This window comes from Vulpes vulpes, chromosome X, assembly GCF_048418805.1.
Source record: "Vulpes vulpes isolate BD-2025 chromosome X, VulVul3, whole genome shotgun sequence".
Classification (NCBI taxonomy): Eukaryota; Metazoa; Chordata; class Mammalia; order Carnivora; family Canidae; genus Vulpes; species Vulpes vulpes.
In genome coordinates this window covers 98805927-98818287 of record NC_132796.1, presented here as the reverse complement: position 1 = coordinate 98818287, position 12361 = coordinate 98805927, and the positions used below count along the sequence as shown (strand labels likewise).

The following is a 12361-nucleotide window of genomic DNA, read 5'->3' as shown; positions in this document are numbered from 1 at the left end:
AAGGGCTGTTTCTAATTCTGTAGCAATAGTGCCTAGCCGAGAGCCTTGCACAAAGCAGTTTGCTGAGTAAATTTTTCAATCCATTAAGTCTTCTTATTTTTTTCACTTTACTTTTAAGACTTCAGGCAATTACCTTAGTAAAATGTAATTCATCTTTCTTTGCATTCATTCCACATGTGAGCCAAAATGTTGTCCTTATCAGTAAAATTGTAGTAACCCAACTGTAATAATCCATTCAGCTATAGGCATTAATCAAAGAAAAAAAGTAAAAAAAAATTAGGATTGAAATGAGCCTTAAACCATCATTTTCCTAAACCTTTAAATTGCTTCAAAGTGCTAGATGTCTCTATTTCTTTATCTACCTCTTTTTAACACATCTTGTACTAAAACAATACTTTCTTTTTAAAAGATTTTATTTATTTATTTACGGGAGACACAGAGGCAGAGACATAGGCACAGGGAGAAGCAGGCTTCCTCCGGGGAGCCTGATGCAGGACTCGATCCCACGACCCCGGGATCACTCCCCTAACCCAAAGCAGACATTCAACCGCTGAGCCACCCAGGCGTCCCTAAAACAATAGTTTCTTAAAGAAGTATGTATTTATTTATTATTATTCAAGTTGTATTCTCTACCTGTTTTAAACTGTTGCATTACACCAGCAATGTGACTTCCTTATGTGTTAACTCGGTTTCTGCTGGGCTGGCTTAGACCGTATTTCTTAGGACTTCCAAGGGAAAATGTGATTCATGACTAGAAACATTGTATAACATTTTCCCCAGAACCTCTGAAGTGGTTCTAATGCAGATGGTTCACACAGAACACACTATGACAGTTTTAAAGGACCAGTGATTCTAAACTTATCAGAGCACAAATACCATTTTTAAAAAGCCATTCCAATCAAAACTGAATAAGAATTTTAAATCACGACATAAAGTGGTTCCTCTAAAATGCTAATAGCTTAACTAACAGTAAAATAGATCTAGAACCTTCATCTACCCCTAATAAGCACAACCCCATCCATAACCCAAGAAGAGAAGATTCTGTAGGACACTACACTCCAAACTACAACACCCAGAATACCCTTCTCCATCTGAACTCAGGGTTTGATCGGACTGGCGGGAGGAATTGTGGGTATACAGAAAGAAGCGCCTCGACTCCATCTCCCACAATCCTGTGTCTTCACTTGAGTCTTTCCACCAATGCCAATATTGGATACCCCCCCACCCCCGCAGGAAGAACAGCCTCCAGCAACCTCAAACTACATTTCCCATGAGGACAAGAGACGGGGCCTCCGGCTTCCCTGGTGACCAGTAACCAATAGGAGACGCTGAAGCAGCCGCGATGTGAGTGAGAGTCCAGCCTTGGCCCTGAGTCCCGGGCCTAAGCGAGCTACCGCAAGGCGGCGAGTTCAGAAGACAGTTGCGTGGCGTGGGGCGCCACGAGGGCACTCTGCTCTCAGAAGCTGTCACGCCGGCCCGATTTTCCGCGGCTGTATGAGTAGTCCTTCGGTAGCCGGGGAGCTGGAGGTCAGAGAGACAGAAAGCCCGAGTGGCTATGGCTGGGGACTGTGGGACCGAGGGGGCCTAGGGAGGAGGGTGCTTCCGGGCCGCTGTCTTCAGCGCTTAACTCCGCCCATCTCCGCCTCTGCCGAGGAGGGGGTGTAGGGACTGGGAGTCGGGGGTGGGCTTCTGAGATCTCCGCGACAGTTTCCTCGGGTTTAGAGCCTCGGGAGTGCTCCCTCTCTTCTTTTTCTCTACGTCGCCAGCTCTCCTTTTCTCCTCACAATGCCAACGTCTATCCCCACTCCAGCCCCGTGCCACCTTAGAGGTCTGAAGTTAGGGTTCTCGACCCGGGTCTTCCCTGGGCGACATCTGGACTCTCCTTACTACTTGGAAGAGTTGGGTGACCTCTTTCCTCTCTTCCCCTCAATTTACATTTCAGATTTGGGCACCTACCCGTCCCAAAGGAGGTAGGTGCCCACATTTCCCAATTTGGGAAATTGTGCCCAATTCCCACACTCCCCAATTTCCTCTGGGGGCGTGACTTTTTGTCAAATTTTCACTCTTTGCAACGTTGCTGTGAGAGAAAGATCGTCGCCCTCTCTTTATTGGCCCTTCCAGCCACTCGCTTCTTCCCTGATCAGATTTTTGGAGTGGAAAGGTTTCTCTTCAGTTTCCAGACGGGGTGAGGAGCAGTAGATAGAAGAAATCTCGTTTTTGAGAAAATGTGGTTAAGGTTCAGTGCAGTGTTCTGGTGAGAGTCAAAGGCAAGTTAGACCTCTTTTAAAAACCGAGTGCTTTCGGGGTTTCCAACATGGACTGATACAGCACTAATGTTGACAAAGATTTAGGGGGCACACCGACTGTGGAATAAAGTAGACTGTGCGAACCAGACTGTATTAACTATTATTACAAAAGCGTGTGAAAAGTTTGTAATACTGATGGGGTTGGGGGTTGACCTATGGAAGGTCAAGCGAGGCTAACCCTGGAAGTGCTGTAGGCTTGACATTGTCCTCTGTCTTCCAGACCAATCCTGGTAGGCATTGTGGAGAAGGTGAATTTTAATTTTGGCTCCAAAGGAGTAAAGAAGATTTGAAATGGGCAAAAAGAAGGGAGAAAATGCCTGCTGGTACTGGGATTGGTATCTGAGAAGGGTAGATAGAGGAGGGAGCACTTTTGTGAAGGGTGGGTTTGCCTGACTGGAATAAAAGGTGTCATCAAGGAGAGATTGGGAAAGAAATAGTGTTGAAAAGCTTGGGGTCATAATTACAGGATACTTTAAAGCATCCAAATAGTTTGGATATTATTCTGTATCAAATAAAACTAAAGACCAAAAATTTAAGATTGGGTGATTTTTTTTTTTTTTTTATCTTAGGGGAACCTGATTTGAGATCATTTGTTGGAGAACACAAAGAAGTGTGGTGGTATGTTCCAGGTGTGAGTTTAATTTAAACCCATTAATAACTTTGTCTTATAGACTGTTTTGTTAGTGGCTATTCTTAGCTACACTCTATAGTTGTCATTTTAAAGCCTGGTGCCGTAAATTTATTAAGAAATGCATTTGCTGTCCTTATGCATCATATCTGATTTATAGTCATTTCATTGGACAACAATAATGACTATTTATTGAGCCCATTTAATGTTCCAGGCACTATCATAAGCACTTTGTTGCTTTAAGAGTCTTATGAAGTAGGTGCTATTTTCCACAGTTTCCTAGAAGAGAAAGCTAAAAGGTAGAGCACTTTAACTTGCCCAAAGTCACATAGATTGTAAGGAGTTGAGTTGGGGTTTGGATGTATAGATTTCTGGCTTGAAAGCCCACGCTCTCCACCATGGTTTGCTAGTCCCACTGTTCACTTTTGTTCTTGACTTTCCATTTGGGGTAAGGAAAGATTATTGTGAAGTATAGTTGATCATCCTGGCAGAAACCCAAATGGTTTACTTTTAGTTTCTGTGTCAGTTACGTGTATGCTGTAAAGTAGCTACCAAAACTGAATTTGCTTAACTTTTATTGCAGCCACAGCTAATTATGTCTGCCAAAACATATAGTCAGTATGGCTATTTCTGAATCAGATGATTCTCTTTTTTAAAGATTTTATTTATTTATTCATGAGAAACACGCAGAGAGAGGCAGAGACAGAGGCAGAGGGAGGAGAAGCAGGCTCCATGCAGAAAGCCTGATGTGGGACTTGATCCCGGGACTCCAGGATCATGCCCTGAGCCAAAGGCAGACACTCAACCACTGAGCCACCCAGGAATCCCCAGATGATTCTTTTTTTTTTTTTTTTTAAGAAAAAAAACATGTCTTACATGTAAGCTATTTGGACTTGGATGGTACTTTTAGTTTTTATTTTATTGTAGCTTTTGTATTAAGTGACCTCCTAGGTCATTAGGTCTCCTCTAAGACCTTTGCTTATGTGGACTGTTCAGGATGCAACAGAATATGAGATATGAGCTATCCCTGGTTCTTGCTGGGGAGATAATATGCCCACAATTGTGAAATAATGTATAGTATAACAGAGACAGGTACAGAGTGCTATTGGAAGGATAAAGAAAGTAGTGTCTAGCTGTAAGGAAGAATCAGGTAGAAGGCTTCTGTAAGGAGGTGACAGGTCTTGAAGGATAATAAGTTTTCCAGGCAGAAAACAGTATAGGGGAGGCATTCCAGATTAGAAAGTGCAGTCTGTGAAAGACATGTGGCTATAGAAGAGCAAAGCATGTCCATTTAATATTTAGGAATTCAGCATGGCTAGGGTACAGATTGGGGGAAAGGAAAGTTTGTAATGGTAGAAGAGTCTGGAAAAATAGGCTGGGGCTTATTTGTAAAGTACCTTGAATGCAGTGTTAAGAAATTTGGATGTCCTCAGGGTGCCTGGGTGGCTTAGTTGGATAAGGGTCCAAGTCTTGATCTTAGCTCAGGTCTTCATCTCAGGGTCGTGAGTTCAAGCCCTACCTTGGGCTCCATGCTGTGTGCGGAGCCTACTTAAAAAATTATAATAATAAAGATTTTTTAAAAAGAAATAAATTTGGATGTGCTACCATTGTTATTCAAACTGTAGGGTGTCTGCCAGTGGTGGTTATGTTGTACTCCCACAAACATTTTAAATTTTAGTAATTATATATTCTAATGTGTCTCATAAAGGATAAAATTGAACTATGTCCCGTGAACTATCTAAGGTTATGCAGGAAATGGCTTAATAAAAATATAAAGTGAACAAGTTTTATGTTTTAAAGATAAATATTAAGTAAATAATAGTATATGTGGTGTATGAATATGATAATACTCAAATGACTGAAATTTGGGAAATACTGATTGTAGGCAATAAAAAAAAATAAAATATTTTAGGAGTACCATGATTAGGTTTTTATTTTGGGATGCACTGGAGGAGGGGGCATGACGAGTTGGGAAGCTAGAGATGAAGAGGACCCAAGGGAGCTGCATATGAGAGGAGGGAACAGATATAAGAAACATTTAGGAGGTAGAATTAGTAGGACTTAGTAGATATGACTATTATTCTATCAACATCATCAGAATTATTTTTAAAAGTCTGTATGTCACTTGCCTGTTATCCTTTATATTCTAAGAAGTGCGTATTGCTGCCCAAATCAGGCCATGGACATACATGCATTAAGGTAACAGTGGCAGCTGTTTTCACGAATGGGTTTGGATTACACATGGGCATTTTCACTGCCTTACTGAGTGTCCTTGTCAGCAGTGGCACAAATATTCAAGGCACTGGTCAGGAATATGAGTATGATCTGTGACCCTTAGTCATCTGAGGAACTCCTTCAAGACTCAGGGTGAGTCTTAATGGAATTATATTATTTAAAATATAATATCAAATAATTTTGATATTTGAATATCAACACCTCTTTGAAGCCTTTCCTGCAACCCCCCCCCCCACACACACACAAACACATGCAGGCATACATGAAACAATGCTAGGCTCCTGGCTTCAGTAGAACCCTGCACTTACTTCTGTCCTAGGCTGTACCATGCGATAGTGTGTCTGTCTGTGGATGCATCTGTCTCTGCCCTAGACTGTGAACTCCTTGAGGGCAGGGGCCAGGTGTTATTTATCTCCACAACCATAGTATCCAGAACAGCACTTGGCATGTGGTAGATACCAAATACTAATAAATGGTTATTGGATAAACAAATGGATAAACATATTCATATGAATATAACTCAGAACTCTGGTACCATAGTGCCAAATGTTATAAAAAGATTAGCTGTTTGCTACATTAGCTGCTTTTGCTGAATAAAGCAGTAAATTAAAGCGACCCAAATATCTTTCACTAGAGGTTTCCTTCTTTTTCATTTTCCTCCACTCTTCCGTGGTCACCTTACCTTTTTCTTTCTCACCAGTTATCCTTCCAGCCACCTGTCCTTTAGGCCTGCCTATTGCTTTGCTCCTCTTGACAGAGTTCACATTGCTCCTATCTGATACCCTGCCAAGGATCCATCCCTCCTCTCCACCTACCAAATCCAGTTGACTACCTCCTTGAACTCTCAAATGGGTCTCCCAGTCATAGATGCTGCTAGTGGGACTGTAATTTGATATAGCCCTTCTGGAGAGAAATTATCAGTATATCAAAAATCTTAAAGTTCATAGCTTTCAGTGTACCACTTCTACTTCTAGGGCTCTAAGCTGAGGAAGTAAATGTGATATTTCCAAAATTTTAGCTCTCAAGATGTCTATCCCAGGGGGAAAAAAGAAAAACAGCATTTTAAATGTCCCCAATACTAGAGATTTGGATTTAATCAATTATGGTCTATCTATAAACTAGATTACTATATTAAGTAGCCATGTAAGTTGATGTTACTAAAAAATGTTTAATGATGTCGAACATTGTTTATAATATATTTAGAAAAAATTCAGGTTATGAAGCCAACAAATTCCAGTTTAAATACACATGCATACACATGCATGTGATCATACACACACCCTTATGCATACATACATTGAAAATTATCATTAAATACACAAAATTCAATAGTGGTTTGCTGTAAATGGTAAGGTAACATGAGTTCTATTTTTAACCTTTTGCATATTTTTATTTTCTAATCATCTATAATAGTATATTTGTTACTTTTTAAAAGTTATTAAAAATGTTTTTCCCATGTCTACCCCTATTATCATTGCCTTAGTTTGGGGCACAATGCCGCCCCCAAACACCCTGCAAAACACACACACACACACACACACACACACACACATACAACTTCTAGCCTAGTTTACTACTGTCTCCAACCTGCTTCGCTTCTGATCCATTCTCTAACAGTGCTGAGAATGATTTTTCTAAATTGCAAATCTGAAGCCATCCAGCTCTATATAAAATAGTTCAAAGGCTGTCCATTGTCCTTAAGACAGAATCTAAACTTCTTAGACTGGTTTATGAAACTTTTAAAAATCATCTCCCTGCTTTTCTCCCCAATGTCACATTTTCCTCCCATGATTTACTTTTTCTTGGTGTCTTAAGCCAGAGCCTGGCATATAATAGATGTTTAGTTAATGCTAGCCAAATGTTGATGTGGACTCTATGGGTTAACATAATTATTTAATATATTAATATTAATTAATTATATTATATGTTATATAATATATATTAATATAATTGTATGCCATGATTTAATTTCATCCTCTATAAAAATATTCACTACATCCAATAGTTATCCCTACGTTACAGAAGAGGAAAATTAATTTAAATACATAAAAGTGGGGAGAAAAATCATCACAAAGAACATTTTTAAAGGAAACAATTTAAACCTCCTGCTATAACACAGCTCTTTTCTTCATTTTCTTGCAGCCCCTGCCAATCTTGGTCAGTATGCACACAGACTTTGCTCATTCCCTTGGGCAACTTATATGTGACCACAGCATAATGAGAACAGTCCAGACTGACATGATCTCACCATGTCACAGTTCATATTGTGCTAATGTACAGAAATCTTTTCCTTTGTGTACATAACACTTCATGCAGGAGAGACAGAAGAGCTCCAATTGCTCTGTTTTTCTTTCTGTTTTGAAATTCTATGTCTTTGGGGATGGGGATGTCAGCAGAGAGCTACAGAAAACTGTGATAGAATTGAATGTACAAGAAACAATGTGTCTCGTGGGAGCCAATGTCATTGGTTAATTTATTTTTTTAAATGTCATGTAGATGTATTTTCCAGCAATCTCTCCCCAGGGAAGACCTTGGTTGAATTCAACTGTTAATCCTATTTACAGAATGCAGCCCATGCATGCACTATATTCCTGCATTGTTAAGTGATCTTAGACATATGTAGTGGATTACCATAACGACATACAATCGGGTGAATATGGGATATCTGATTTTCTTTACAAAATGTATCCGTGTTCATATTGTCATTCAGGATCCTGCAGCGTGGTCTTTCCTTCATTTGCCTTACAAATAATTCCCATTGTGTAAAAATGGATGCTTTTAAAGGACAGAAGTCCTAAGCATGAATTGTCTGAATAAAATGATATTACTTTGTAAGGAATTGTCACTTTTAAATACTCCAAGAAAAAGAATCTATAATTCTCTTGTTCCATGATCAAATAAGTCGAATACAGAAATTTCAGATGGAGTTTCAATTCATTTGATGAATTATTGTGGGCTTATTATGTGCAAAGCACTCTGTTAGACACTGCACTAGATACTTATAAATACCCTCTTAAGGCCTTCCAAGCAGAGAGGCAGAGACAGAGATTGATCTAGTGTACACACAAGAATGAGTGTGTGAGAGCAAATGACAGAGAAGATTTTAACAAGCAGGCCCATCATATAAATGAAAATCTACCCAGCTGAGAGTTAGGCTATGTGCCAGTGGGGACTTTTTTTCTTTTTCTTTCCTCTATGGGATATATAGGCAAACATGAACTACCAGATAGCTGATAAGCAAATGATCTATTTCTCTGTTTACAAACAGTTTGAGAGAAGGAACGGTGACTCTGTGTACATCCAGTGCTGCACAAGCCTGCTAGTGATGTGAGAGTTATGACTATGTCAGCTTTTCCAGGGTTTCTCTCTGCTGCAGAGATTTGGCAGACACCTCAGACAAATTTTATGTCTCTTAAATCTTCCTCAAGCTAGGCTTGGCTCATAGATTTATATATACAAAAAAAGCGAAACGTTTACCAGTTTGACATTTTTGAAGATCAAAACAGACTCGGGTTTTTTTTTTTTTTTTTAATTCAGCATACACCTCTGTTGAGTCTACAGAAGGGGGCTAATTGCTTCTGCTATTTGTTTAAAACATCTGAAATGTTTACTTTTCAGAAGTGGCAATGGATCATATATCTAAAGATTTATATTCTGGGCCTCAGTGTTGCTTCCCCTTTTTCTTGCCTACAAGCATCAAGTTTTGCTAAAGTCTTCATTTTCTTTTTTTGCCTTTACTGATACACAGTATAAACCAATGCAGGATGGGAGTTGGTGTGAAATACATTGGCAATCTAGGAGAAAAATAAAAGGTCATTTTTATTAACTGCCCTGCCCCCCCCTTTTGACTCTCAGTTTTTCAGTGGTCACTTCCCCACAAAATGTTGTTCCTTGGAGTAATAATGACAGGTGGAAATAGGAACTGGAGAACTTTCAGTGACTACCTGTTAACAAGTCTGGTCCAAATGTATCTGTAGGCAGAGTACAAATGAAAGTTTGGCTGTAATTCAGAAGAATCAAAGCACTGTGTGGGGAATGTTATATAAACAACTTTTTCTTCATTCAGTGCTGAGCTGTAAAAGGTAACATTGGGGAAATCCCCGGTAAGGGCCCTTCTGGTCCGTCCAGCTGCTCTTCTTTTCAGCCAGCAACAACTGCCAGTAAGAGCTTCCTAGGGTAGAAATGTCCCACATTAAGACCTCATAATATGTCCTCGTACCATCTCTCCTTCAGTCAAGTCCTCAAACATACTCCACGAGGATTACTTTGGTCACATAGTATTCTAATTTTTACCTTTCAAGAGATGCATATTTTGAATTCAAGGAGCACTTGATATTCAAACTCATTTATTCAATAGATATTTGAACACATATACAGGACCAGACTTTATGGTAAGCACTAGGAATAGTGATTAATTAGAAGTAGTCCCTGCCTGCCCCCAAGGAGTTCATAGTTAAGTAGGGGGAGATGGACACTCAAACCAATAATTACATTACAGTGGGAAAGGTATATTACATCAGAGAAGGAGGTATATAAGGTGCCCTGGAAACATGATGGAGGGCATAACTGCTAGAGGTGGGTAACACAGACCAGAGTCTAACTATGCTGAATCACAACGGATGAGTGGGCATTGCCTAGAATCTAGGTGGAAGAAGGTAATGGGCAAGGATTCCAGGCAGAGGGACCACCAACACATGCAAAGCAATTGCATGTGTCTGAATGGATAGTTTAGAAAAAGCTAAGATATTGTGTGTGAACCCCTGGGAGTTGGGTGGGGGACCAGATACGAATCTGGAAAGGTTATCTTGTGGTCAGTTGGTGAAGGAAGTCCACTTGCTAAGGAGCTAGGCAGACATGTGCCAGAACAGAGTTTTAAATGTGGGAGTAACATGATTGGATTGCAGGATGGACTTTATGGGGGTTAAAAACTAGAAACAGAAAAAGTCCACCTTTTAGTTTGGCAGTCTTTGAGAGGTCTGATCCTAATCACTTGCTGCTGCTATTCAGCCCGGTGTCCTCTCCACTAGGTTTTCTTTTAATATCCAAAAATCACTGTGAATAATTGTTTCCTTCTACACATAGGACATACCTTCCTGTACTCCTTCACATTTTGCTTAGCTGAATATTCATTTTTCCAACTCAAATCAATGATCTCAGTAGTAATTGAGGCTTGATTACCATGAAGGAAATCAGAGATTCAAAGCTTAGCAACTTGGTTTAAAAAACTGTATAAGGCTTATTTATTGCTTACTGAGTCAGCAGGGCTGAGCTGAGTGCTGGGCAGCTCCCCTTGGGGCTGGGGGAGGGAAAGAGGCTGGAAAGATGACAAAAAGTGGCTGTTTAAAAAATGGGCAGCATCCAGAATGTTGAAAAGCCCTAAAGGCCACATCCAGTTATCGAAATAGATAGAAGGGCCAGAAGTATATGAATATAAAATAAATACATGTTGAAGGTACCTGTGCTCCAACAGGTTATACTATCTAGCCCATCAGTTTTAGAACATGTTCTTTTCCGAACTCAGATACTGTAAATGGCTTCCCATTATCCTTTCGATGAAGTCCTAACTCCTTAGCATGGCCTTGGGTACTTTCTGCAGTCTGGCTCCAACCTACCTTTCTGAGCTTCATTCTCTCTTACAGAATTCTCTCTTACAGAATTTCTCTGCTCCAGCCAGTTACCCTTTAAGACACTGCTTTGGCTTCTCCCACCTACACTGTGAACCCTCTCAGGGTGGGGACTGTGTTTTTTTTTGTCTCTGAATACTCCATGGTGCCTACTATAGTGTCTTGCGTATAGAAGGCACCCAAGGTTTATCTACAGGTTGATTATTGCCCCTCCCCCATTCTTTCCAATTTCTCTACTACTACCAACCCCGTATCTTCTCTACTAAAATGGTAACTGAGACACTACGTAAAAAGGTCAGCGTTCAACCAATTATCTTTTAACCTTCTATTTTGAAATTATTTTAAATGTAGAAGATTTTCACAGATCATATGGGACTGTCATGCCGTTCACTCAGATTCAGCAATTTTTAGCATTTTGTCCTATTTGATTTATGCTTTTTAAATCTTTTTTAAAAAAGATTTATTTATTTATTTAGTTGGAGAGAGAGAAGGGTAGAGGGGCAAAGGGAGAGAGAGAGAGTTCAAGCAGACTCCCTGCTGAGCACGAAGTCCAACACCCAGCTCAATCCCAGGACCCTGAGATCATGACCTGAGCCAAGATCAAGAGTCGGCCCCTCACCCAACTGAGCCACTCAAGTGCCCCTATGCTTCTTTATATAAATATGATAATATTTTGTTCTGAAATATTTCAAGTTGAAAAAGCAATACCTCTTACCCCACTCCTTTATCTTCAAACTTTTATGGGAAAAAATTTAAATATACAGAGACTGTTAAAGAATTTTACAGTAAATACCCCTATAATCCATCACTTAGATTCTATAATTAGCACTTTATACTATTTGCTTTATCACCTATCCACCCATGTATATTTTTCTAAATTCTTTAGTATGTATGGATGAACAAACTACTTTGTGCTCTGAAATCAACCATATTATCTTGTTATATCTGCATTTACTATATTGCCAAAACTCCAGTCTACCTGTGTGTCTTTGATCTATTTGGCCATAGAACACATTTCTCTTCAACTAACTTTTGGATGTCTCTACACTTTACCTAGTATAGTGCCAGACACACATCCCATAAATACCACTTGATGCTGATAAACAGAGACAGAGCTAGAGCCACGGAAAGAATCACAATAAAACTAGAAAAAACTGGGATGCTTGGGTGGTTCAGTGGTTGAGCGTCTGCCTTCAGCTAGTGGCATGATCCCTGGGTCCTGGGATTGAGTCCTGCATCAGGCTCCTTGGCAGGAGCCTGCTTCTCCCTCTGCCTATGTCTTTGCCTCTCTCTGTGTCTCTTGTGAATAAATAAATAAAATCTTAAAAAAAAAAACTAGAAAAAACTGAGGGAGAAGGGGAGTAAATGAGAAGTGGGCCACGAGTGAATGGGTGAGAGAGAAGCTAGAATTTGAAGAATTGGGGGAAGAAAAGGGCCTTAGCCCACCTAGTAGTTCCAGCAGTACTTCTACTACTTTCCAACTCTCTCTTTAGAAGGATAGGTTCCAGGAAACGAGGGACAATTGCTGTTCAGCAGACCACATGACAAGTCTCCTTGCTACTACTTAG

The 12361-nt window shown here is 40.0% G+C and overlaps 1 protein-coding gene across 27 annotated transcripts in view; it reads left to right on the top strand.

The window, feature by feature from the left end:
• Positions 1-1263: 1263 nt before the first annotated feature.
• ENOX2 (ecto-NOX disulfide-thiol exchanger 2) overlaps positions 1264-12361 on the top strand; it is a 263608-nt gene continuing 252510 nt past the window's right edge. For 12 of the 27 annotated variants that reach the window (XM_072743778.1, XM_072743771.1, XM_072743760.1 and 9 more), the window contains exons 1-2: positions 1318-1527; positions 2876-2935. The gene's annotated coding sequence lies outside the window, so the exon portion shown is untranslated. Of the gene's footprint in view, positions 1528-2875; positions 2936-12361 lie in introns of all 27 variants that reach the window. The other 15 variants (XM_026018096.2, XM_026018095.2, XM_072743777.1 and 12 more) reach the window with 12 other exon arrangements.